Here is a 26,985-nt window from a genome sequence, read left to right on the forward strand (position 1 = left end):
GTAGATCTACCACGAGATCGGAGAGGCTAAACCCTAGAAGCTAGCCTATGGTATGATTGTTGTTCTATATGTTGTCCTACGAACTAAAACCCTCCGGTTTATATAGACACCGGAGAGGGTTAGGGTTACACAAAGTCGGTTACAATGGTAGGAGATCCACATATCCGTATCGCCAAGCTTGCCTTCCACGCCAAGGAAAGTCCCTTCCGGACACGGGACGAAGTCTTCAATCTTGTATCTTCATAGTCCAGGAGTCCGGCTGAAGGTATAGTCCGGCCATCCGGACACCCCCTAATCCAGGACTCCCTCAGTAGCCCCTGAACCAGGCTTCAATGATGACGAGTTCGGCGCGCAGTTTGTCTTCGGCATTGCAAGGCGGGTTCCTCCTCCAAGTACTTCATAGAAGATTTTGAACACAAAGATAGTGACCGGCTCTGCAAAATAAGTTTCCACATATTGCCATAGAGAGAATAATATTTACACAAATCTAATCTGCTGACGTATTCTGTAGTGTGACGCACCACGGCCAAGCGTTTATTCGAATCGTTTTACTATCCCACCTCAGCACGTCATGCGAGGCGGTTTCCTTGGCACGTCTTGTTAAAGCAGAGATCGGGTCCCCTTATTCCGGGATTCTCATCAATACGGGCATGGGTAACCCAACCGCGCCATTGATTACGGCACTTGGGGATAAGAGAGTTTTACTAGGCTGGTGGGGACACATAGTTGCGTCCACCCATATAAGGGGATAAGGATCCACCTTTTCACCTACGCCTTCTTCCTCCTTTGCCTATCCATTCTTGCGCACCCGAGCTCCAGCGCCCAAGTCCGCACTCCCCACCTCAACCTTCTCCAGCCATGTCCGGAGCGGGAGGCAAGTGGATGGTCTCCTCCGTTACGGAGGGACACATCAAAAAACTGAGGAAGGCCGGATACTTATCCAACGACATCGCGTACAGGCTTCCCGAAGAGGGGCAGCTCCTCCCCACCCCAAGGCCCCATGAGAGGGTAGTGTTCCTTCCCCACTTCCTCCGTGGACTGGGCTTTCCTATCCACCCATTCGTTCGGGGACTCATGTTCTACTACGGCCAGGATTTCCATGATCTGGCCCCGAAATTCATCCTCAACATCTCGGCGTTTATCGTCGTGTGTGAGGCTTTCCTCTGCATCCACCCCCATTTCGGCCTATGGCTCAAGACTTTCAATGTCAAGCCGAAGGTGGTGCGCGGCAACCAGGCGGAGTGCGGAGGCGCTATGGTGGGCAAGATGCCCAACGTCTTATGGCTTGAGGGCTCCTTTGTGGAGACCCTGAAGGGGTGGCAATCGGGGTGGTTTTATATCACCAAGCCGTGCGACCCTGAGTGGATCGCAGCCCCCGAGTTCCGGTACGGACCCCCAATGCGGCTCACGTCCTGGAAAGAGACGAGCCTGTCGTGGGGCAGCAAAGGAGAGGTGACTGGACTGCAAACGTGCATCCAAACCCTGGTGGACAAGCAGCTCAGGCTTGTCAACGTAGTCCAGGTTATGCGCATCCGCCGGATCCTCCCGTGTCAACAACGGGCCTTCAATCTGTGGGAGTTCAACCCGGCGCAGCACCAAACTCTAAGCAGGCTCTTCGACACGACGTACGAAGATGTCTGGAAGGTGCTTTTCAAGGGCGCCGAGGCTCCCGCATCTGCTACCGAGGATCGCGGATTCAGCGCGCAGCGTCACGCTAGTGCGGTAAGTTGTTTGTACCTTTTACAGGGTATTAGTTTTTCATAGTTTAACTCTATGCATGATCTAAGCTCCCTTACCTTTGATAGGTTTGGCAGGCGAAGTCTGGACAGATCGACTGTCCGGCTCCTTTGCCCGAAGACCCAGCCGATACCCGCTTGGTGAAGCTGCTGCTTCGGGCACCCTATGTGGTGCCAGAGAAGAAGGCCAAGAAGAAGGCCACGGTGACTCGAAAGAGTGGCCGGCGCCCGGAGGTGTCGGATTCATCATCCGACGACTCCAAGACACACTCCTCCCACGAAGACGAGGAGGAGGAAGAAGAGACCTCTCCCCCTCCAGCGAAGGAAGGGAAGAAAAGGAAGGCCGCCCTAACTGGGGAGGCAGAAGGGTCCAAGAAGGGGAAAACCCTTCCTCCGGACTACTCCACCAACGCCGATGACGGCGAAGAGGAGTGGCCGCTCAGGGCCAAGCCCCTAGCGAAATCGTAAGTATCCGGATACCAGATTAATTCATAGTATTCCTTTATTGCACAGCTTACCCTTATGTCAAATATGTTTATGCAGCCCACGCAAAGACCGGCTCGATGCGTCGTCGAGCGGTTCACTGGACTCGTCGGATGTGAATTCGCTTCCGACGGCTTCCTCCCCCCGCCCTACGGACGACACCGAAGTGTTGTCCCAACAGGTTCCAAGCCAGGAGGAGGTGGTCCTGGAGGCACCACAAGGCGACCTCCCGGGCCCCAGGAGTGAAGGGGATAGAACCCCCCAGGGCTCCATGTCCGGCTCTAGGACGGACACCGCTCCGAAACCTTCAAAGGTTCCAGAGTCCAGCGGGCGACCTCCTTCCAAGAGGTGCAAGCCCACCGTGCCGGTGACCCCCGTCCAACCGGAGGTGCCGGACAATCTGTTGGAGGTGCTCGAAGGCGCCTCCATCGACGAGGAGCACCGCACCATTATGAGTGCGGTGGTCCAGAAGGTTCAGTCCGCCAAGAGCGGACTGACTAAAGCTTGTACTAGCCTTTTAACAGGCTTTGAGGTAAGTAAAGAATGTGTAAATAATATTACCGCATAGACAGTAGCCCCTGATGCTCTGTTTGGCATTCGGGAAGAAAAGCCGAATAGAGGATCAAATAAAATTCGCAGGAGTCTAACAAAAAGGAGTCAATACGCGTATGCAGGCTTCTCTGCTGGCTTCTGCCACACTGACTGCGGAAGTGGGCACGCTAAAGCAGAACCTCGAGCAGTCCGAGCAAGAGCTCGGGCGTGCCAAGAAGCAGCTCGAGGACAAGGAAGGTAATAAATACCTTGTTTAAATATATATAAAAAAAGGTGCAATTGCAGAAGATGACACGATTATCGTGGCTATTGTAGGGGCCACGTCTGAGGTGGCGACCCTTAAGCAAGCGCTGCTCAAGGCCAAGAAGAGGGCGGCCACGGAGCGCACCGAGCGGGAGAAGTATGAGGCCGAGGTTGGCAAGGTGCGGCAAGAGCTCCAAGTTCTCAGGGAAAAACATGAGAGTTTGGAGCTTGACTCAAAGACGCGAGCATCCGAGCTTGCGGTGGCTATTGAAAATGCCAAGTCTGCCAAGGCCGAATCCCAGAAGACCCTCCAGGAGTTGGATGAGGTGAAAAAGATAGCGGCGGGTAAGGCATTCTTTATGCAAAGAAAACACATAAACGTGAGTTACTTGTTACTTACCCGCATCCGGAGCTCTCTAGGAGCATTCGCAGATCTTCCCCGTAGCGTGTCTGATGCCGCCGCATTCTATCGAGCCGAGGAGAGCAGCTCGACGGAGAAGGTGTTCTGGTCTCAGTATGCTGAGGCCGGACACCCTGTGCCCCTGAGCGACCAGCTGAAGCAACTGGTTGAGCTCCACAAGGCGGCCGAACAGGCCATGAAGGGCCTCATAGTTCGGTTGTGGCCTGGAGAGGCTCTGCCTGGGAGCTATTTCGGGCTGGTGCGGTGGCTGGTGGGGGCCTGTCCAAGGCTCGAAGTCATCAATCGCTCCATCTGCATTGAAGGTGCCCGTAGGGCCCTTGCCCATGCTAAGGTGCACTGGGCAAGCTCTATGCTGAGAAGCTTGTGAAGGACGGGCCACCGCCGGGGAAGGAGCATCGCAAGCCCGAGAATTATTATAAGGATGTTCTGAAGGGTGCCTGCCTTATGGCGGATGAGTGTTCCAAGGATTTAATTTTTGAGTAAAACTCGCTCGTTTTGTCCTGTGCGCTGAAAACTTGTTCATATGCGCTAAGCAATGCTATTGGAATTTAAAATATTACCTTCTGTGCGGCTTTTTATCAATTCTAAGAGATGGCGAGTCATCGGCTTCTGGCCCTGTGCCGCTAGTGCTGGGGTGTTCGGGGATAAACCTTAGCGCTCTTTTTCCCATGTTTGGGTCCTTCGAGGGAGGCGCTCAGCACAATGAACAAGGAAATCAGACTATAATGCTTGAACACTCTCACTTAGCCATAGAATTCTATAATTTTAAATTTCGGCGAAGCCCCTGGTATTTGGAAGACTGAGTTCAGGGCGCTATCCACGCCTTGGCCGGACAGAGCCGACTCCTCGCTCTAAGCGGCATAAGTCTTTAGGGACTCGAAAAACCTCTCGAACATCGACCAACTCTCGCTTCATCATGACAGTCAGTTTTAGCTCTCTCTACTGAGGTGCTCGACCCAGCTCAACTGGGGCACGATCGCAGTAGTTCTCCTAGTGCTACCTTAGCCGATATAGCGGAACGTAAGGCACCAAAACATAGGAGCCGGGCAAACCCAACTATTGACCCAAGACATGATTCGGAGCCGATGCATATAATGCTATAAGTTTGGGGTGCCGCACTTGTTAAAGTGTTCGGACTTCTCACACCATATTGAGGGGTACTAAAGCCCTTGGCGTATTTTGGCCGTACCAAAGTGTACGGATGCAACATGTCGTTAAGGAACATATATTTGTAAAAAAAAGAGTAATGCAAAAATAGACAGAAGCTATGCATTGTTTATTAAAAGGGGCTGCGATCAAAGCAGAACGATACAAATAATGCGATAAGCAAAAGGTTGGACTATTTAACATGTCCGTTCCAGGGGCAGGCTGCGGAATGGTAAGCGAAACACGTATACTGCTCATGATAGAGATCACCTGGGAGTCCCGTAATGCGGCATGGCTTGTCTGCTTCCCTGGTTCTTGCATCATTTGTGCGGCAATTGAACTGCCGAACAGGCCTTCCGAAGAGTGGAGTCCTGAAAGTAAGAGAAAATTAAAAAATCGGCAGCCCCTGGTGCAGTTTAAGCCGTGTTTCGGGCGTGCCGTGATGGTGCCCCTCCCCCTGCACCCATGGTATTTCTAGAACGTAGTTATGTACGCGAAGTACTGGTGTCGCATTTTTGCGAGGGCTGGGGTTGGGGCCGCATTGCTACGCCTGCTCGGAACGTGACAGGCGGTCTTGTTGTAGGTTACTCCGGGCGCGCTTGACGGTGTCCGGACGTTTAATGGACGGACTGGAGAACTGCCTGGAGAGGCTGCTTTGTACTTCCGCAGCAAGGGCCGCCATGTGCTCCTCCGTTCGGAGAGAGCGTTCGGTGTTTCCATTGACCGTAATTACTCCTCGACGGCGTGGCATCTTGAGCTTAAGGTATGCGTAGTGCGGTACCGCATTGAACTTGGCGAATGCGGTTCGCCCGAGCAGTGCGTGATAGCCACTGCGGAATGGGACTATGTCGAATATTAACTCCTCGCTTTGGAAATTATCCGGAGATCCGAAGACCACTTCATGTGTGACTGAGCCTGTACAGTTGGCCTCTACACCTGGTATTACGCCTTTAAATGTCGTTTTGGTGGGCTTAATCCTCAAGGGATCTATGCCCATTTTCCGCACTGTATCCTGGTAAAGCAGGTTCAGGCTGCTGCCGCCGTCCATAAGGACTCTAGTGAGATGAAATCCGTCAATGATTGGGTCTAGAACCAATGCGGCGAATCCGCCATGACGGGTGCTAGTGGGATGGTCCCTTCGATCAAAGGTGATCGGGCAGGAGGACCATGGGTTGAACTTTGGGGCGACTGGCTCTACCGCGTATACATCCCTTAACGCGCGCTTCCGCACCCTCTTGGGGATGTGGGTTGCGTATATCATGTTCACTGTCCGCACTTGTGGGGGAAAACCCTTCTGTCCACTGTTGTTCGGCGGTCGGGGCTCTTCGTCGTCATCGCTATGCAGCCCCTTGTCTGTGTTTTCGGCATTTAACTTTCCTGCCTGCTTGAACACCCAACAATCCCTGTTGGTGTGATTGGCCGGCTTTTCGGGGGTTCCATGTATCTGGCACAAGCGGTCGAGTATTCGGTCCAAACTGGACGGGCCCCTAGGATTTCTTTTGAATGGCTTTTTCTGCTGACCGGATTTATAGCCTCTGAATCCGGCATTAACTGCAGTATCCTCAGCATTGTCGCCGTTAGTGCGGCGCTTCTGCTTGTTGCGACGCGACCTGCCACTACTGTCCCTGGTATCCGAATTACCATGGTTCTTGGTCATATTGTTGCTACGAGCAAGCCAGTTTCCTTCTCCCGCACAAAAGCGGGTCATGAGTGTCGTGAGTGCTGCCATAGATTTCGGCTTTTCCTATCCAAGGTGCCGGGCAAGCCACTCGTCACGGATATTGTGCTTGAAGGCTGCTAGGGCCTCAGCGTCCGGACAGTCGACTATTTGATTTTTCTTTGTTAGGAACCGTGTCCAGAATTGCCTGGCCGATTCCTCTGGCTGCTGAATTACGTGGCTTAGGTCATCGGCGTCTGGTGGTCGCACATAAGTGCCCTGGAAATTGTCGAGGAATGCGGCTTCCAGGTCCTCCCAACAACCGATTGATCCTGCTGGCAAGCTGTTAAGCTAATGCCGAGCTGGTCCTTTAAGCTTGAGTGGGAGGTATTTGATGGCGTGGAGATCATCGCCGCGGGCCATGTGGATATGAAGGAGATAATCCTCGATCCATACCGCAGGATCTGTTGTGCCATCATATGATTCGATGTTTACGGGTTTGAAACCCTTGGGGATTTGATGATCCATTACTTCGTCTGTGAAGCATAGTGGGTGTGCGGCGCCTCTGTACTGGGCTATATCACGACGTAGCTCCAATGAGCTTTGTCTATTGTGTTCGGCCCTATCGGATTTGTGTCCAGCATGACGGTTACCGTCTCGAGTCATGGGGCGCCCATGCGATCCGTAGATCAATCTTGTTTGCCTTGCCTTGTCCTCCAGCATATCTCGCAGGTCTGGCACTGTCGGTGTACTAGAGTAGGGGTACCCAAGTATCCCGAACTTGTGCACGGGCAGTCGCAGCATCCCGCGGCAAGGCTTGCCGGGTGACCGCCAAGGTCCTCTGTGGTTCCCCTGGAGCCATTCAAGGAGACAAGACCCCGGCAAGAGGATCTTGCCGGGAAGGCCAACCAAGACAAAGTATCCAAGCCAAGGAAACAAGACCCCGGCAAGAGGAGCTTGCCGGGAAGGCCAACCAAGGCATCCCAAGGAACTTGCCGTGACACGCCACGCGTCCCGGCAAGGCCCGGTGAGCGACAAGCTCCCGGACGCGATAAGACAACGACCGCGGCAAGGTGCTTGCCGCGGCAAGCCACCACTCTGTGTCCATGCTCCAGCACATCCACCAACGTGTCGCTCTGGGACCCTTCCAGGCGTACGTGGCGGGAGGCTGTGCAGCCAGCGGTACACGGTGGCAAGCGGCGCTGACAAGATTGCCATCGTGGCGAGCGGTGGCGTCTCTGACGGTCCCTTTTGCACTATTTAGGCGACACAGACGGGCATTTAATGCCCTTGTCCCCTGCTGTCAGGGTTAGGTATGATACACTGTAGCAGTTAGCTGTACCAACCACAACATCTTTCCATTTTTACCCCTGTCTACGTTGCCACCTGTCGGTGACCCCTTGAGCATATAAAAGGAGGCCCATGCGCAACGTAGGGGAGATCCCGAGAAAAAGGAGGAAGAACTCTCATGCTCGGTCTCGTAAGCTGCAGGAGTGTACTGTAGCACTCCGCGCTCCCGAGCAAGAACTCAATACAAACCACAAAGCAGGAGTAGGGTTTTACGCATCCGTGCGGCCCGAACCTGGGTAAACCGCTCGTGTGCTTCGCCTCGATCCGCTCTTCGTGCGACCTCCGCCCCCGCCGAACCGAAAGGGACCCGGTCCGCCGGTCCCATAGGTGCTCGTGGATCAGAACCCCGGCATCTTTGGCGTGCCAGGTAGGGGGCGTCGAGGTTGTGTGAACCAGATCCGGCGTTCACACGAGCTAGATCTTCATCATCTTCATCGACATGCCGCCGAAGAAGAAGGCTTCGGAGGCAGCTGCTCCGTCCGCCCTGAACCCACCACCGCCGGAGCAAACGGCTGATGGGGCAGACGCCGGCGGAAGAACGGGCGTCGACGAGGGAGCTCACCGTGCTTCCAGGTCCAAGGACAAGGCTGCGCTGCCCATCGGCGGCATAGCCGGTTCCCACAACGAGCGGGCGCACTCCAAGACCTCGGCATCCGTACATGCACCGCGCCCATCTCATGAGGCGCGGGACCGGCAGCGTCATGGTATTCACGGTACCATGCGTTTGCTGGATCAAGATCGAGCTGGTGGATCTCGGAGTGCTCAAGACCAGCATGCACGCCAACATGCTGGCACGAGCGAGCCACGGTCGCCTGGACGGGATACTGCTCCTTCTAACATAGTTAGAAGTCCGAGCATATCCCACTCCTCGCACCGTTCGCCACCGCCACCCGCCACTGCAGCAGAAGCTTTGGCGCGAGCTCAACTGCTCCTGGACTACCCTCCAACGGCAGACAAGATCGACGACTGGAGGGCCACCATTCAGAGTCTCATCGGCTTCGCCAACGGCGACACTCAATGGCAGCCGAGCACGTCGCAGCCGCGGCAAGTCAGCCAGGCACGAGCCGGTGGCGACAAGACCGGTGGGGGTGCAACCACTGTGCACTCTCCGCCCCGAAGGCCAAGATCGCCGACTCGCCGGACCCACCTCGATAGCGACTCCACCGCGTCATCAGATCCACGAGCTCGTCGCGATCAGCGCCAAGTTCTTCACGAACGACAGCAAGAAGACGCTCGTACTCGCATCGAGCGCCAAAGAGAAGCGCGACGTCAATCGGACCAGCGCGCTGGGCCCTCTGTCGACATGCATGCGCCAGGGGAACCAGGTGGCTTGCCATACGCGGTAGGTTGCCCTGCGTTTACTCGTGAGCTGCGGCAAGTCCAGTGGCCCAGCACGAAGAATTTCAAGCCAGATGTACCAGAGAAGTACGACGGCAAGTCGCATCCGTCGGAGTTCCTCAGCATCTACACCATCGCGGTGCAGGCTGCCGGGGGGGCGGGATGACAAGATCCTTGCCAACTACTTCCCGTTGGTGCTAAAGCCCAACGTCAGGTCCTGGCTCATGCACTTGCCGGACAACTCCATATCTTCCTGGGCAGACCTATGCCATCAGTTTGTTGGCGCCTTTACAGGCGGCCACAAACCTCATGGCCAAGAGAGTGACCTTCATCTTCTCACCCAGAAGGAAGGAGATCCCCTGCACAAGTACATTCAGAGATTCAGCCGTGTACAGCACAACATCCCAGATGTCCACCCTGCCGCGGTAATCAGCGCGTTCCATCAGAACGTGCGTAACCGCAGGATGCGGGAGGAGATGGCGATGTGCAAGATCAGAGACGTCAGTGAGCTGTATGCCCTGGCCGACAAGTGTGCACGTGCTGAAGAAGGGAGGAAACTCCCCGGAGAGAATGCAGGAGCAGGAGGATCTGACAGCGAGGATGCTGCCCCGGCAAAGAAAAACCGGCGGCGGAACAACAGGAAGAAGAAAGGCAAAGATGTGCTAGTCGTTGAGCAGTCCGGCAACGAAGGTGGCGCCAAGAAAGCCAAGGCTGGTAGCTCCGGCAAGGAGATTGCCGCATGCACCAACTGCCAGGCTGTGGCGGTCACCGACAAGCAGGACGACACCGACAAGCAGTACTGCAAGATCCACGCACCAAGGGCCATGACCTCCAGAGCTACAAGAAGGTCGAGCAGCTTGTCCAGCAGCAAAAGGCTGAGTACGAGCGACGCGACAAAGAGAGGGCCCAAGGAGGCGCTGGAGAATCCGGCAAGAAGCGCGCTGGCCGGGGAGGACGCCGCGACAAAGCCAAGCAGCGACAAGGAGACAGACCTCCCCGCGGCCGCGACAAGGATGAAGATGACGACGACGACGAATACATGGATGATGTCGAGACCAGTGAGCAGGAGTTCCAGAAAGCCACAGAGGTCTTGTGCATTGATGGCGGTGCTTCTCTGCATACTTCGCACCGCCAACTCAAGCAGTGGGTGCGGGAAGTCAATGCGGCAGAACCACCTGTCGAGTCACGCAAGCTTCTGAAATGGTCCAGCACGCCTATCATCTTTGATATTGAGGACCACCCTGATCGCACACTTGCGGTCGGGTGCTTGCCGATGTTGGTTTCACCAACTATCCGCAACCTCAAGGTCACTAAGATGCTAGTTGACGGCGGGGCTGGCTTGAACCTGATCTCCTCCGTTGTACTCCAGAAACTCCAGATCCCTGACAGCGAGCTTGAAGAGACCGGCACATTCCAAGGAATCAACCCGGGAAGGAGCAAGCCGAAGGGGAAGGTCACGTTGCCAGTAACATTTGGCAGCGAGTTGAACTTCAGGACTGAGAGGGTCACTTTTGACGTTGCCAATTTTCCATTGCCTTACAATGGGATACTCGGCCGTCCAGCACTCGTCAAGTTTATGGCAGCCTCTCACTACGCATACAACATGCTAAAGATGCCAGGCCCGATAAGCGTCATCTCTGTCCCTGGCGACAAGAAGGATGCTCTTATCTGCGCCGACAAGATCTACCGGGAAGCGGCAGCCGCAGCAGATCGCAAGTCACCTGCCGTTGAAGCTCCCGGGGGGAAGAAGAAGACCAAGTCCGGCAGAGCAAGAAGAGGAAGCTGACTTAACCGTCTGTAACGCCATCAACTGGACAGAGCAAGAAGAGGAAGTTGATTTCTGGTGACTATTAGCCGGCAGAGCTTCCCAAAGCCGCCGCCAAGAAGGTCCCCAAAATCAACGCCAAGAGCGCTGAGGAGCAGTCTGCTTCGGCAAGCCCTAGGGTTTGTTCCGTTGAAGCAGAAGCTCCCGACAAGTTTTGCTCCGGCAAGCTTGCCGGGGAACGTCAAGCTCCGGCAGAGCCGCAGGTTCTCGCCGTAGAAGCGGATGTTCCCGCAGCAGCAGATTTGCCTTTAGTCCTTGTGGTCGAGCCACAAGCTCCAGCATGGGCACAGCGGATTGTCCGTTTCCTTCAGACAGGAGAACTTCCCGAAGAGCAAGAAGAAGCGGAAAGAGTAGCCCGGCAGTCAAGTATGTACCAGTTTGTCGACAAGACACTGTACAGAAGAAGACTCAACGGTGTGAAATTGAAGTGTATTCACCGGGAAGACGGACAAAAGCTGTTGGCAGAGATACATGGAGGCATATGTGGTCACCACATTGGCGCAAGAGCACTTGCCGACAAGGCATTCCGGCAAGGTTTCTTTTGGCCGACAGCCCTCCAGGTTGCAACTTCACAAGTAACCAAGTGTCAAGCATGCCAGTTCCATTCCAAGATGATACACCAACCAGCTCAAGCTCTCCAGACAATCCCTTTATCTTGGCCATTTTCGGTCTGGGGGCTCGACATCCTCGGCCCCTTTCCCCGAGCAATCGGGGGCTTTGAGTACTTGTACGTTGCAATCGACAAGTTCACAAAGTGGCCGGAAGTGGAAGCAGTGAGGAAGGTGACAGCATAGTCAGCAGTCAGGTTCTTCAGGTCGATTGTTTACCGCTTCGGGATCCCTAAAAGGATAATCACCGACAACGGTACGCAATTTACGAGCCGCACCTTCATGCAGTACGTCCAAGATCTTGGCGCCAAGATTTTCTTCGCTTCTGTTGCTCACCCGAGAAGCAACGGTGAAGCGGAGAGGGAAAATGCTGAAGTGCTGCGTGGACTCAAGACCAGGACTTTCGACAGGCTGCACAAGTGCGGAAGAAACTGGATCGAGGAGCTGCCGGTGGTTCTTTGGTCGATCAGGACGACGCCAAATCGAGCCACTGGCCAGACACCTTTCGCTCTAGTCTATGGAGCAGAGGCAGTTCTCCCCACGGAACTCGTATACGGGTCACCTCGAGTGCTCGCTTATGATGAGCTTGAGCAAGAGCAGCTGCGACAAGATGACGCGCTGCTCCTTGAGGAAGACCGTCTTCAGGCTGCTGTACGAGCTGCTCGCTACCAACAAGCTTTGCGCCGCTACCATAGCCGCAAAGTTAACGCCAGAAGTCTCGAGGAAGGCGACCTTGTTCTTCGGCATGTTCAGTCCGCCAAGAATTCCAACAAGTTGACGCCGAAGTGGGAAGGCCCTTACCGGGTGAAACGAGTCACTAGGCCTGGCGCTGTCCGCCTTGAGACCGAAGATGCCATTCCGGTGAGTAACTCCTGGAACATTGAGCATCTTCGTAAGTTTTACCCGTAAGGCGCGGTTGCCGGAACCTGTTCCAGCAACCACCTTTTGTACAAGTCTTGCCGCTGTTGCATGTAATCCTTTGTACAAAGCCGGGCGCAGACCCCGTGCATAAGTAAAGCTCATGTGCTCCGCACATCTTGTCAATTTCATGCTTCCTATTTTTTGCATATGTGATCTGACACTTTGTGCAGCACCTACTCCCCGGTAAGCAATAACGAGCCGTAAGGCTCCATATCTTTATTTTCTCTTCTTTCTTTTTTCTCAAGGAAAGGAAGGTTCCCTCGCCCACAAGTTTGCCGGGGGGGAAAGGAGAAGATAATGGTATGGACCAGGCGTCGTTCAAGAAAGTTTCGCCTTACCGGGAAGCAAACAACAGAAAAGCTAACTTGCCAAAGTTTGAGCAATCAGGTTTTTAAATTTTTTAAGTTATCTCCCTTGAACGACCGCACTTTGTATGGAAAACCTGTGCGCGGAGGAACCAACTCACAGCTAGTTGCGCCCTTACTTTGTTTCGAGTCCGCTCAACAACTTAAGTGAGCTGCGACTAGTTGCGACAAGGTTTCTTGTCGGTAACGGCACCGCCAGCAGGCTGCTGACGTTCCGCACTCAGCGCTCGCGGCAAGGGTGCCTGCACCGGCAAGTTCCCTAAAAGCGTAGGGCAAAAACATACAAAGGGAGGAATCAAGTAAAGGGAATAACATTGCAATCATTATCCAGAATAGAGTTATATTACAAGATAGCTTGTCGCGGCTCTAACAGATTGTTTTCATAACATGGCCAGCAGCGACAAGAAAAGAAGAAAACGGGCGGCCTAGTCTACGCAATCGCCCTCAATCCTCTTGATCCCGCTCACCTTGTCCACAATGGGTGCGACAAGGGTCTTGAGTGCCTCCAGATCGGCATCCGGCGGCAGGGTCTTGAGGACGTTGGTGAGGTTGAGGCCCGGGTTGCGGAAGGCCACCTTCACCAACACCTTTTGAAGAGCTCCCGCGCAGATCTTGCGCGACTCGTCAGCCAGCTGCTTTGGGATCCTCTCCCGGAGTCGCTGGAGGGCCGTCGCCACGCCTTTGAAGAACAAGATGAGCTTGGCGCTGGGTTGGAGGTTCTCGTCGGAGGGATACCCGAGATCCTCCATCCCCAGCTGCGCCAGCTCCCTGTCAATGTCTGCGGCAACATTCACAAGACCCTCCGTCCAGTGCTCCACATTTTCCCTAAAAGCATTCTGGGCGGCGGCAGCACTCTCCAGCAGCGCCTTGTCGGCCTTGATCTCCTCCTTCAAGGCCACCTCCTGCTCCTTGGCGCCGTCCAGCGTCTTGGTCAAAGTGGTCAGCTTCAACTCAAGATCTGCATTGGAGTCCTTGGCGGCGCTAAGCTCTTCGCCACTCACCTTAAGATCGGCCTCCAGCTGTGCCACCTTGGTCTCCAGCTCCTTCTTGGCGGCCTCGGCGGCTGCGGCAGCATCCTCTGCTTGCTTAAGGGCTCCGCCGAAGTTCTGCTCACGCGCGGCAAGCTCCTCCTCGTGGCTGTCGAGGTTAACTTTCCGCTGCGCCAGCTCGCCCTCCTGCGCAGACAGCTTCTCAGCGGCAAGCCGCTGTTGCTCTTCAACATTGGCCTTCTCGAGGAAGAAGGCCTTCTGCTCTTCGGCGAGTTGCTCCCGCTCATCTGCCAGAGACCAGAGAGCTTCCTGGTGGAGACCCAGAAGCTCCTCCACGCGCTTCTCGATGTCCACTCCCGCCTTCGCGACAAGTGCCTCGCGGGATTCCAGCTTGGCTTGCCGCGCGCGGTAGAGCGACAACAGCTTCCGCAGCAACCGCTCCTCCTCAGGCTCGCCGCTGCTGCTGCTCGGCGCATCAACCAGCGTCAGCCCAGCGGAGGCGAGCACCTCTCCGTCGAAGCTCTCTCCCTCGATCGGCGGCCTGGAGCTTGACGCCCAGGGGAGGTTGATGAAGACGCCATTGCCGGCCTTCAAGTAGACGCCTGGCTGGGGCTCTTCGGAGCCTGGCGCTGCGGCAGCGGCGGACGGGTCGGCAGTCGACGTAGCGCCTGGCGCTCCTGCGGCCTCAGGGCCGTTAGTGCGATCACCAGACCCCCCGCCTGCTTCTGCGGCAGCAGCTTTGGCGGCCTCTGCGCCGGCGGGATCGTCAGCAGCAGATAGGTCTGACGGCCGGAAAAGGGAGAAGAGTCAAGCCAATATCCAAAAAGAAGATCAAAAGAAGAAGAACCCAAAGGAAGTTTTGAAGCGAGAGGATTACCTGCACCGGGTTCTGCAGTCGTGGTCCCCGCCGCCGGAGGGCCGCTAGTGCTGTCCCTTGTCGGAGAGCTCTCCCTTGCCGGAGAACTCTCCCTTGCCGGAGGACTCTTCCTTGGCATTTCGGGGGTGGCCTCCGGGCGCTCCTGGTGAGGCTGCTCTGCTCCTACACAAACCAACAGTCAGATATCAGCAAATACCGAGTATCCATGTGCGCCTCACACCAGAAAGCGAACCCTATACTTACGCTAGGGGCTGCTCTGGAGAAAAGTTGCCGGGTCCGGCAAGGTTGTCTCGGACGCACCCCCTGCTGTCGCAGTGGGTTCGTCCTCGATGATAATCACCGGGACCTTGGCTCTCTTCGCTGCTCTCTGGGCCAGAGTCCTAAAAAGGAAAAAGTTCAGGGTAAAGCAAATGAGATGCAAGACAAAACAACAAGAATTGAGGAATTACAAGTACAACAAGAGAAGCTTACTCTTCTTCTTCTTCCTCGTCGGAGCTGAACGCGGAGAAGTCGAAGTCCGGCCCACGTCCAGCACGAGGAGGCGGAGGAGTAGTTTCCCTTGGCCGCTTGGCGGGAACAGTGGCGGTGGCCTGAGACGACCCCGCTCCAGTTGCCGCAGCAGCATGAGGTGCTCCTGCAGCAACAGTGCTTGCCGCGGTGGAGCGCGTCACGCGGCGCGGCGACTGTTCACTCGCTTGCCGCTCCGCTACGTCCCCGGCCTTGCGGAGACGCCTTCTTGGTGGGGATGGAGGCTCTGCTTGCGGCGAGCTGCCTGAAGATGAGGAGGAAGAGGAGTTGATCTCCAGCGAGCCGCTCGTATCCTTGGCGGGCTCGCTCGACTCAACGTCATGCCCGGGAAGCACTTTCTCGCCGGCGGGCTCCCCTCGCTCGGCACGGCTTGCCGCCTCTGCTGCATCTGCCTCCTCTACGGTGAATCCAAATTCGCCCGCGGCTGCGGCTGCCGCCGCCTCTTCCAGCCTGGTGGCGATGCGTGTCATCTCCGCATCGGTGGTGTCGCGGGTGAGCCTATCCTTTTCATCGAAGCAGACCGGCACTTCTACCAAGCCGTCAAAGAATTGCTGCACGACGTCGTCTGCAGGCTCTTGCCAAGTTGGGACAATTCCATGCGAATCGCACAGCGGCATCATTGCACGGATGCGGTCGAGCGAGGAGTTGTTGCATAGTGGAACGACGCCCCCCGGCAACCTGAACACTTCGGGATGTTGAGGGTCGTACTTGAACAGCTACTGGAGCATCGCGTTGAGCTCCAAAACAGTGAAGTTGAAGTTGAGGCCCGGACGCAGCCTCTTGATATCCGCCGCATTCTTGAATTCCCAGGTCGGTCTCCCCCATTCCTGCAGGGGGGCAATGCGGCGGCGAAGAAAATCTGCGCCAACAGCGCCCACAGTGAGCCCGGCAAGCCTGAGGCGTAGGATCCGGGTGACGGCAATCTTCAACCTATCATCTTCCGGGGCCACGTCACTCCAATCGCTGCTGCGTGCTACTGGGGCTTGGCACCGGGCGGTAAACGGCTGCGGATTCTCCTCGACAATCCAGCACCAGTCTGCTCTCCATTCCTCCCACTTGCCGCGGAACTCTCCCTCTAGATAAGTGTCCTTCTTGCCGGCCCTCGAGATCCAGGCGATTCCGCCGGATAAAGGTTCTCCTCTCTCTACTCGGGGCATAAAGAAGTGGTGAAAAAGGGCTACATTGGGATGGACTCCGATAAAGTTTTCGCAGAGATGTGCGAAAACTGCCATGGTCAGAACGACATTGGGGGTGAAGTCAAGGAGGTGGAATCCGTAGGTGTTCATGATATCGCAGAAGAACTCAGAGAAAGGCGGGCAGAGCCCGCAGTAGAAGAACAAAGCGAAGAATGGATATCCATTTGGAGCCATTTTCCAAGCGGCGGCCGGAATTACCTTCGTGCGCGGATGCGCTCGCGTCTCCGTCGACCAGAAGAGGTAGTAGTTCTCCCTCAGCTCCCTCGCGGCAATCTTGGGGGGGAAGATTGCCCGCTCCTTTCGCAGCGCCGCAAGCCGCTACGCCTCGGTCGACTTCACAACCTTCCCCTTGTCGGCTCTTGGAGCCATGGCGGAAGTGGTGGAGGAGGTCGACGGCGTTGGTGGTGCTGGTGGCGATGGGGGGCGGGGCGCTGCTCTCTTTTCGGCTTTGGGAAGACGAGGGAGCGGCGGAGATTTCTGAGATTGGAGTAGCAACCGGCGAATGGGCGAACTACCCCTGTTTCCCGTGCTTATAAGGAGGGAGGGGGCGGACGTTCCGCATTTCCGAATAAAGAAACCACCCACGATCTCTCCCACGACGCCGCATTCAACGCGTGCCGTTCAGGGAGGGCGCGGTGGATACGGAGAGAGATACGGCGTAACCCAGGCTGCGCGTGCCCGTGCCCTGTTTTGGGCCTGGCCCAACAGCGCTCGGCACCGTGTATGGCCCAGGCCCGGGGGCTCCTGTCGGTGTACTAGAGTAGGGGTACCCATGTATCCCGAACTTGTGCACGGGCAGTCGCAGCATCCCGCGGCAAGGCTTGCCGGGTGACCGCCAAGGTCCTCTATGGTTCCCCTGGAGCCATTCAAGGAGACAAGACCCCGGCAAGAGGAGCTTTCCGGGAAGGCCAACCAAGACAAAGTATCCAAGCCAAGGAAACAAGACCCCGGCAAGAGGAGCTTGCCGGGAAGGCCAACCAAGGCATCCCAAGGAACTTGCCGGGACACGCCACGCGTCCCGGCAAGGCCCGGTGAGCGACAAGCTCCCGGACGCGACAAGACAACGACCGCGGCAAGGTGCTTGCCGCGGCAAGCCACCACTCTGTGTCCGCGCTCCAGCACATCCACCAACGTGTCGCTCTGGGACCCTTCCAGGCGTACGTGGCGGGAGGCTGTGCAGCCAGCGGTACGCGGTGGCAAGCGGCGCTGACAAGATTGCCATCGTGGCGAGCGGTGGCGTCTCTGACGGTCCCTTTTGCACTATTTAGGCGACACAGACGGGCATTTAATGCCCTTGTCCCCTGCCGTCAGGGTTAGGTATGATACACTGTAGCAGGTAGCTGTACCAACCGCAACATCTTTCCATTTTTACCCCTGTCTACGTTGCCACCTGTCGGTGACCCCTTGAGCATATAAAAGGAGGCCCATGCGCAACGTAGGGGAGGTCCCGAGAAAAAGGAGGAAGAACTCTCATGCTCGGTCTCGTTAGCTGCTGGAGTGTACTGTAGCACTCCGCGCTCCCGAGCAAGAACTCAATACAAAACACAAAGCAGGAGTAGGGTTTTACGCATCCGTGCGGCCCGAACCTGGGTAAACCGCTCGTGTGCTTCGCCTCGATCCGCTCTTCGTGCGACCTCCGCCCCCGCCGAACCGAAAGGGACCCGGTCCGCCGGTCCCATAGGTGCTCGTGGAACAGAACCCCGGCAGGCGCATTTTCCCGTGCCTTGGTACGGGTTGCGGCTTAAGTGGAGGGCCGAGAGGCCTCTCTGTCGCGGCCACGAGGTGGCCGGTCGGCCATATCAAGTGCTGGTGATGTAGGTTTAAGTTCTTCCTCCTCTAAGCGGGGTAGCAACCTGCGCTTTGGGTAGCTCTTGGAAGGGCGTTCGAGTTTATGCTCTTCGGCCGCAAGGACTTCAGTCCATCTGTCGACTAGCAAATCTTGATCAGCTCTAAGTTGTTGCTGTTTTTTCTTAGGCTTCTTGCCGTGGCCATAAGCCTGCGTTGAAAACGCTCTTGCTTGACGGGATCCTCTGGCACGACGAATTCGTCGTCGTCGGGGCTTGCCTCGTCTTCGGAGGGAGGCATATAGTTATCGTCCTCGACCTCTCTGTCTGCCGCTCTCTCGTGAGGGCTGGCTTCTCCATCCTCCTGTGCTGACTCTTGCTGGAAGGGGTTTTCTTTGGCGCTCTCCGGAGTATTATTATCACCCGTGCTGGAGTCACCGTATTTTCTTTGGCGGGATTTTGAGCGGCGCCGCTGCCGCCGACGCTTAGGCTGTTTCTTGGAGGGGTCATCCTCCGCTGTTCCATCGCCATCTCCTTCTTTTGGGGTGTCCACCATGTATATGTCATACGACGAGGTGGCTTTCCAGGGCCTAATAGGCGCTGGTTCTTCATCGTCTCCTGCATCGGTGTCCATACCGTCGATGTCTTCGGAGTCGAAGTCGAGCATGTCGGTTAAATCGTCGACAGTGGCTACAAAGTGGGTGGTGGGTGGGCTTTGAGTTTCTTCATCGTCTGTATCCCAACCTTGCTGGCCGTAGTCCGGCCAGGGCTCTCCTGATAAAGAGAGAGACTTTAGTGTCTTCAGAATATCGCTGAAAGGCGAGTGCTGAAAGATGTCCGCGGCAGTAAACTCCATGATCGGCGCCCAATTGGATTCGATCGGTAGGGGCGCGGAGGGTTCGGAGTCCGGAGAGGAGTCCGGCTCCTTGGAGTCATGAGTATCGCAGAGTACGGGGCTGGCGTTCAGCTCAATCGCCGTTGGGATCGCAGCCCCCGAGGCGGCGTCCAACCACCCATCCTCGATCGGCGCACTTGGCCCGAATTAAGGGTCGTAGCCGATGCGGGTGCGGCCTCCAGGGCACTGTTCGGTGGCAGAGCTAGATCATGCTCGTCGTGACAGTGCGGCGCGCTCGGCAGTGGCTCGAATCCGTCGAGGATCAAGTCCCCGCGGATGTCAGCCGTATAGTTTAAACTTCCAAATCTGACCTGACGGCCAGGGGCATAGCTTTCGATCTGCTCCAGATGGACAAGTGAGTTGGCCCGCAGTGCGAAGCCGCCGAAGACGAAGATCTGTCCGGGGAGGAAGGTCTCACCCTAGACTGCATCGCTATTGATGATCGTAGGAGCCATCAAGCCTAACGGCGACGACACGGAGGAACTCTCAATGAAAGCACCAATGTCGGTGTCAAAACCGGCGGATCTCAGGTAGGGGGTCCCGAACTATGCATCTAGGCCGGATGGTAACATGAGGCAAGGGACACGAAGTTTTACCCAGGTTCGGGCCGTCTTGATGGAGGTAAAACCCTACGTCCTGCTTGATTAATATTGATGATATGGGTAGTACAAGGGTAGTACAAGAGTAGATCTACCACGAGATCGGAGAGGCTAAACCTTAGAAGCTAGCCTATGGTATGATTGTTGTTCTGTATATTGTCCTATGGACTAAAACCCTCCGGTTTATATAGACACCGGAGAGGGTTAGGGTTACACAAAGTCGGTTACAATGGTAGGAGATCCACATATCCGTATCGCCAAGCTTGCCTTCCACGCCAAGGAAAGTCCCTTCCGGACACGGGATGAAGTCTTTAATCTTGTATCTTCATAGTCCAGGAGTCCGGCTGAAGGTATAGTCCGGCCATCCGGACACCCCCTAATCCAGGACTCCCTCAGGCCTCGAAGGCGATCTCGTGTTCTAAATGACCGAGAGCTTCTCATCGCGCTACACCAGAAACAGGACAAACATCACGACTGGCTTAAGCGTCAGATGCAAAGCCTCTTGGTGGATGTCAACCGCATTCGCAATCTTGCCACCAAGAATGCCTTTGTCACTCATGAAACCTGTCTGAGGTCATGGAAGAGTTTGAAATTGCTTAGTGCTAAAGCTGATCTGCAAGACGATGGCTTCACTGAACGATTCAAGTTTGACTCAACTCCTCCCAGGAATGCTCACTTGCGTCGGACTCCCTCACTTGAAGACTCTGACTATTCGTCCTCAGCTGCGACAGTGAATGCCAGAGTCATTGATGACCAAGATGATGCAACTTCACCTCTTCCAACTTCAGCGTGTGTCTACACTGCACCAAGTTCTTCTGCACCACTGGACCTCAACGATGACCCTGCTGCCTCGCCTGCACCTCATGGGAACGAGTAGGCGCTCTATGTCTTCAACCCCTTTTGGTCCTTACTGACAAAAGGGGGAGAAGCATATGAGTTGATAGTCTTCAAGAGGGTCCATATGGGTGGTTGCTTTACCTTTTGCTACTTTTGCCAAGTGCTTACAACTCTTGCTTTTTGATACATTTCGTTCTTTGAGTTGTAACACTTAAACTCGATGGTCGTCTGCTACTTATTTGCTATTTTGTGATGCGATGATAAATTCCGCATGTGCGATGATAACTTCCGCACTTAGGTCATTTGCAGACGTCCATTTTTCCTTATGCATGTCATTATCTTCGTTACATCCAATCATGCATGATGAATTGTCATCATAAGTTGAAGAGGATCTCCACAAGTACAACCTGCCATGTGCATTTGCATTCCAAGAGCAAATTACTTATATGCACATCTTTAGGGGGAGCATTTGCCACTTATGAAGACAATAACCTATCCTTTACAATTTCACGTATTTTATTACCCGTTGAAAACTTCAACCAGTTTGTCATCAATCACCAAAAAGGGGAGATTGTAAGTGCATCTAGTGCCACCCCTAGTCTGGTTTTGGAGTATTGACGACAAACCTGATTGAGGGACTAATGTGTTTGTGAGTATTGCGGGATAACACAGGTAGAAGTCCCTCATTGATTCGGTTTTCCTACCAGAGATGACCCCCAAAAATGTATGAAGACATTGAAGTCAAAAGTGGTATGTGAAGACATTCACATTGAAGACTATGACAAGAGAAGACATCGCATGAAGACTATGGAGTGCGAAGACTTAGTTGTTTCGTCGTTATTTTTCTTCTTTGTTGAGTCATAGGAACCACCGTACTGTTAAGTGGGGTCCAAGAGAACCAGTCAAAATGACTGAAGTGATGCTTAACCAAAATCCTATGTCTTCGAGCGAACACAATGAGAGCAAATCTTATCCAGAGCTGGATAAGTCAGCTTTGCTTGTAGCCCAAGTAAAGTTGTCGTGTGTGTTTGAAATCTGACCGTTGGAACACGTGTCAGTTCCTTAGTGACCCAGGGTCATTTCGGACAAATCAGGTTGGGTTGCCTAGTGGCTATAAATAGCCCACCCCCTACAACCATAAACGGTTGGCTGCTCAGAGTTAGTGTACGGCTTTTGTCGTTTGAGAGCAACCCACCTCGAAGCCTTTGAGAGAGAATTCCTTGCGAGGATAAAGCCCTAAACACCTAGAGCCAAAGAGTGTTAGGCATCACTTAAGTCTTCCTGTCTATGTGATCTGAAGACTTATTACACTTGAGGACTGTGAATCCTCGAGCCAGTTAGGCGTCGCGTTCTGAGCATCAAAGAGTCATTGTGGATTGCCGGTGAACGAAGTCTGTGAAGGTTTGGAAGTCTGCCTTGAAGACTTACCAGAGTGATTGGGCGAGGACTGGGTGTCCTTAGCTCAAGGGGAATAAGGTGAAGACACGGTCTTCTGAGTTGAATCTCAGCCTCCCTAACCAGACGTACAGTTGTCACAGCAACTGGAACTGGTCCAACAAATCATTGCCTTCAACGAGTCACTGGTTCTATCCTTCCCATCTCTTTATTTACAGTTGGTCCTTGTGAAGTCATTGTCTGTTTGCATTATCTTTTGTCTTCACTGAGTGACTGCTTGTTCTGATTAGCTTCATACTATCTTCCTACCTAATCTATACTGCCTAGCTGCCATTAGTCGTTGTGCTTTCACTTCATTGAATACTTGACTATGGCTTGCTTAGTGTAGTCTACCTTCCGCTGCATGGTAATACGTTTATTTCTATCGTTTCTCTTTGAAACTCCCATGTTTTGAAGACTTTTAAAAATCGCCTATTCACCCCCCCTCTACTCGATCACTACCACTTTCACTATCTATTTACTTTTATGCTGAGTCATCATCCTCTTATTAAAAAGCCCCAGTTAGAGAGCACCGCTGTCATTTGCATTCTCTACTGTTAGTTTACATTGAGTATGACTTGACTAGATATCTTTTACCATGAATTACAATGTCTAGTCAGTCCTTAGTCTTTAAAGGTGCTCTGCATTTATGTTTTGCGGTCTTAGAAAGGGCTAGCGAGATACCATCTTGTTATATCATATTATGATTGTTTTGAGAAAGTGTTGTCATCCAAGATTTTTTATTATGGCTCGCTAGTTGATTATGCTATTGATATGAGTAAACTTGAGTCCTATGCGTTATCGCAAATGTGGTTAGTTATAATCTTTGCTGAAAACTTGAGTGCTGGCTTTACATATTTACAACAACAAGAGCAAACAGAGTTTGTAAAAGTTTTTCTTTTTCACTTTCAGTTTGTGAACTGAATTGATTAAGGACAAGCAAAGGTTTAAGCTTGGGGGAGTTGATACGTCTCCAACGTATCTACTTTTCCAAACACTTTTGCCCTTGTTTTGGACTCTAACTTGCATGATTTGAATGGAACTAACCCGGACTGACGCTGTTTTTAGCAGAATTACCATGGTGTTATTTATGTGCAGGAGCAAACGTTCTCGGAATGACCTGAAACTTCACGAAGCAAATTTTCAGAAAATATAAAAAAATACCTGCAAAAGATGAAGGCCAGGGGGCCCACCACCTCTCCACGAGGGTGGGGGCGCGCTTGCCCCCCTAGGGGGCCCACCACCTCTCCGACTCCAACTCCAACTCCATATATTGTGTTTCGAGGAGAAAAAAATCAGAGAGAAGAAATCATCGCGTTTTACGATACAGAGCCGTCGCCAAGCCCTAAAACCTCTCGGGGGGGCTGATCTGGAGTCCGTTTGGGGCTCCAGAGAGGGGAATCCGTCGCCATCGTCATCATCAACCATCCTCCATCACCAATTTCATGATGCTCACCGCCGTGCGTGAGTAATTCCAACATAGGCTTGCTGGACAGTGATGGATTGGATGGGATCTATCATGTAATCGAGTTAGTTTTGTTAGGATTTGATCCCTAGTGTCCACTATGTTCTGAGATTGATGTTGCTATGACTTTGCTATGCTTAATGCTTGTCACTAGGGCCCGAGTGCCATGATTTCAGATCTGAACCTATTATGTTTTCATCAGTATATGAGTGTTCTTGATCCTATCTTGCAAGTCTATAGTCACCTATTATGTGTTATGATCCGTTAACCCCGAAGTGAAAATAATCGGGATACTTACCGGTGATGACCGTAGTTTGAGGAGTTCATGTATTCACTATGTGTTAATGCTTTGTTCCGGTTCTCTATTAAAAGGAGGCCTTAATATCCCTTAGTTTCCGTAAGGACCCCGCTGCCACGGGAGGGTAGGACAAACGATGTCATGCAAGTTCTTTTCCATAAGCACGTATGACTATATTCGGAATACATGCCTACATTACATTGACGAACTGGAGCTAGTTCTGTGTCACCCTAGGTTATGACTATTACATGATGAACCACATCCGGCATAATTCTCCATCACCGATCCATTGCCTACGAGCTTTCCATATATTGTTCTTCGCTTATTTACTTTCCCGATGCTATTGATATCATCACTACAGAATACCAAAAACGTTGCTTTTACTACCGTTACCTTTTGTTACCATTATCACTACTATCACATTACTTTGCTACTAAACACTTTGCTGCAGATATTAAGTTTCCAGGTGTGGTTGAATTTGACAACTCAGCTGCTAATTCTTGAGAGTATTCTTTGGCTCCCCTTGTGTCGAATCAATAAATTTGGGTTGAATACTTTACCCTCGAAAACTGTTGTGATCCCCTATACTTGTGAAGCAGTCGATCCACCGCTTTAGAACTGGAGATAGCAATGAGAATATCATCAACATAAAGAAGTATGTAAATGACCACACCCCCTTTCCGAAAGATGAAGAGGGAAGTGTCAGCCTTAGAGGACTGAAAACCAAGTTGATGCAGTCGATCACTGAGGCGGGAACACCAAGCTCAGGGAGACTGTTTCAGCCCATAGATTGACTTCCGAAGCTTGCAAACATGGTGAGGGTCGTGAGGATCCTCAAAGCCCGGTGGCTGCTGCATATAGACCTCCTCATCAATAAGACCATGGAGGAATGCATTGCTCACATCAAGCTATCGCAAACACCAACCCTGTGAAACAGCGAGTGAGAGCACAAGACGAACAGTAGCTGGTTTGACAACTGGACTAAACGTGTCGAGATAGTCAACACCATACTGCTGAGTGAACCCGCGAGTGACCAGGCGGGCTTTGTACTTGTCAAGAGAGCCATCAAAATGTTGGTTGACTTTGAAAATCCACTTACAGGTGACAATGTTGGTGCCGGAAGGACATGGAACAAGCGACCATGTCACGGTGTGCTGAAGGGCCGAAAACTCCTCTTGCATAGAGGCTTTCCATGTAGGATCAACGAGCGCCAGTCGGTACGTAGCTGGAGCGACCACAACAGCACTGAAACCACGGCGATACGGGTTGTACCGGACAGTGCCATCAGTGGGCATTTTCGGGCGTTGTATGTTGTTCTGAAGACGCGTGCGCGTCCGCTCAACGGGGGGAGCCGCAGACCAAGCCGGCTGCAAGGCAGGAAGTGATGGAGGAGCGGCCGCCGGAGAGACCGACGGCAAGGCCGGTGGTAATGCAGAGGCGCTCCTCGGAGAGGTCGTTGGCGAGGCTGGTGGTGATGGAGGAGCGCCCGCTGAAGACGCCGGTGCGTCTGGTCCGGCATCGATGCGCGCAGAGGCGTCAAGTGCAGACGATGTACGCGCTGATGGTGAGGCCGGCTCGTCTATCTGGTCAGTACATGGCATAGACATGGTAGAGGCCGGAGTCAGCCCACCTGATGGAGAAGCATCACAGCCGGGGCCTGCTACTGGACGTGTGGCACATGATGGCTCGGTGCATGGCGTTGTAGCATGCACGTCGCTATGGCCCTGTCCAGCGCTCGTAGATACATGTCGTTCCTCTGTATCTGCAGGACACAAGTCAGGAAACAAAAACGACAAGTTGTAGTTTCTCACATTAGCATCCTGAACTACTGACTCATTGGAAGGAAACGATACATGAGGATTTAAGAGAGACAAGTAGGGACACGCACTAGTCACAAAGGGAAAAACATTTTCATCGAAGACGACATCTCGAGAGATATAGATGCGACCAGTGGACTTGTCAAGACACTTATAACCTTTATGGAACAGACTATATCTGAGAAAAACTCACATCTTGGAGCGGAACTCAAGTTTTTGGGAGTTGTATTTACGAAGACTAGGCCAACACGCACATCCAAATATACGAAGAAAAGAGTAATCAGGCATGATGTGAAGAAGACGTGTGAGTGGTGGCATATTTTGAAGGGTCCGGCTGGGCATGCGGTTAACCAACTAACATGCGGTAAGAAAAGCTTCATCCCAATAACGCAAAGGAAGATAGGAGTGAGAGAGGAGAGCAAGCCCGGTTTCAACCAAGTGCCGGTGCTTCCGTTAAGCTATACCATTTTGTTGGGATGTATGTGGACAGGATATGCGATGAGAAATACTGACACGCTAAAACAATTTATGCAACTGGTGGTATTCACCCCCCCCCCCACAATCAGATTGAACCACACGGATTTTTGCATTGAGGAGTCGTTCGACATGGGCCTGAAAATTATAGAAAACTTGTTCGACATCATATTTATGTTTAAGAAGATAAATTCACGTAAAACTTAAAACCTCCAGTGGAGGCGAGGGCAGGACCCCACACATCGGTATGAATAAGCTCAAGTGGTTTCGAAGAAACATGAGATGAATTATTTTAAGGTAATTGATGACTTTTGGCTCGTTGACATGCATCACAAACGAAAGTATCATGACTCGATGAACAAGGGAGTTTATTTGACCGAACGACAGACTCAACTACATTATTTGATGGGTGACCCAAGCGATGATGCCACTGACTCGATGAAGAACAGACTCCGGAGAGCGCTCGACGTGATGATGACGATGACGGTTGACCATATGGGATGGGGTAGAGGCCATTGCGACTTCTACCGACAAGAAGGACCCTCCTCGTAATTTTGTCCTTCGCACAAAAGAAAAAATGGTGAAATTCCACAAACACTTGGTTATCCGAAACAACACGATAAACAGAAAGAAGATGTTTGTGAATTTCAGGGACATGCAGGACATTTTTAAGGTGGATGGGATCACTAGAGCCAGCAAGTTCAGTATGACCAATATGAGGAATTTCCAAACCTGCACCATTTGCAACTTGAACTTGATCCTTTCCACCATCGCGCTCGTGCACCGTCAAGCGGTCGAGGTCGCTGGTGAGGTGGTCAGTGGCACCGGTGTCGAGGTACCAATTGCTGTCGCGGTGGCCGTATGTAGCCATGTTGCCGCTGCGGTCATTGGACTGGTAGGCATGGTTGTAGCGATCGCGACAATCGGTGGCGTAGTGCCCCTCCTCATGGCATATTTGGCACCTTGGAGGACGATGGTTTCTGCCGCCGCCGTTATGACGGCCACCGCTGTTGCCACGGTTGCCATTGGAACCATAGCGGCCACCATTGCCACCACTCTTGTTTCCATGGCCACCATGGCCAACATTGTTGTTCCGGTTGCCGTCGCGGGAACCGGAGCCGTTGCCGTGGCGCACGACGTTGTTGGC

General features: G+C 53.3%; 1 pseudogene; it reads right to left on the reverse strand.

Moving 5' to 3' along the window:
- Nucleotides 1-26,709, reverse strand: part of LOC147958889 (uncharacterized) — a 47,867-nt pseudogene extending 21,158 nt beyond the window's left edge.
- Nucleotides 26,710-26,985: the final 276 nt, after the last annotated feature.

The sequence above is a fragment of the Triticum urartu genome, chromosome 7A (assembly GCF_056163025.1).
Source record: "Triticum urartu cultivar PI428250 chromosome 7A, HENAU_Tu73, whole genome shotgun sequence".
NCBI lineage: Eukaryota > Viridiplantae > Streptophyta > Magnoliopsida > Poales > Poaceae > Triticum > Triticum urartu.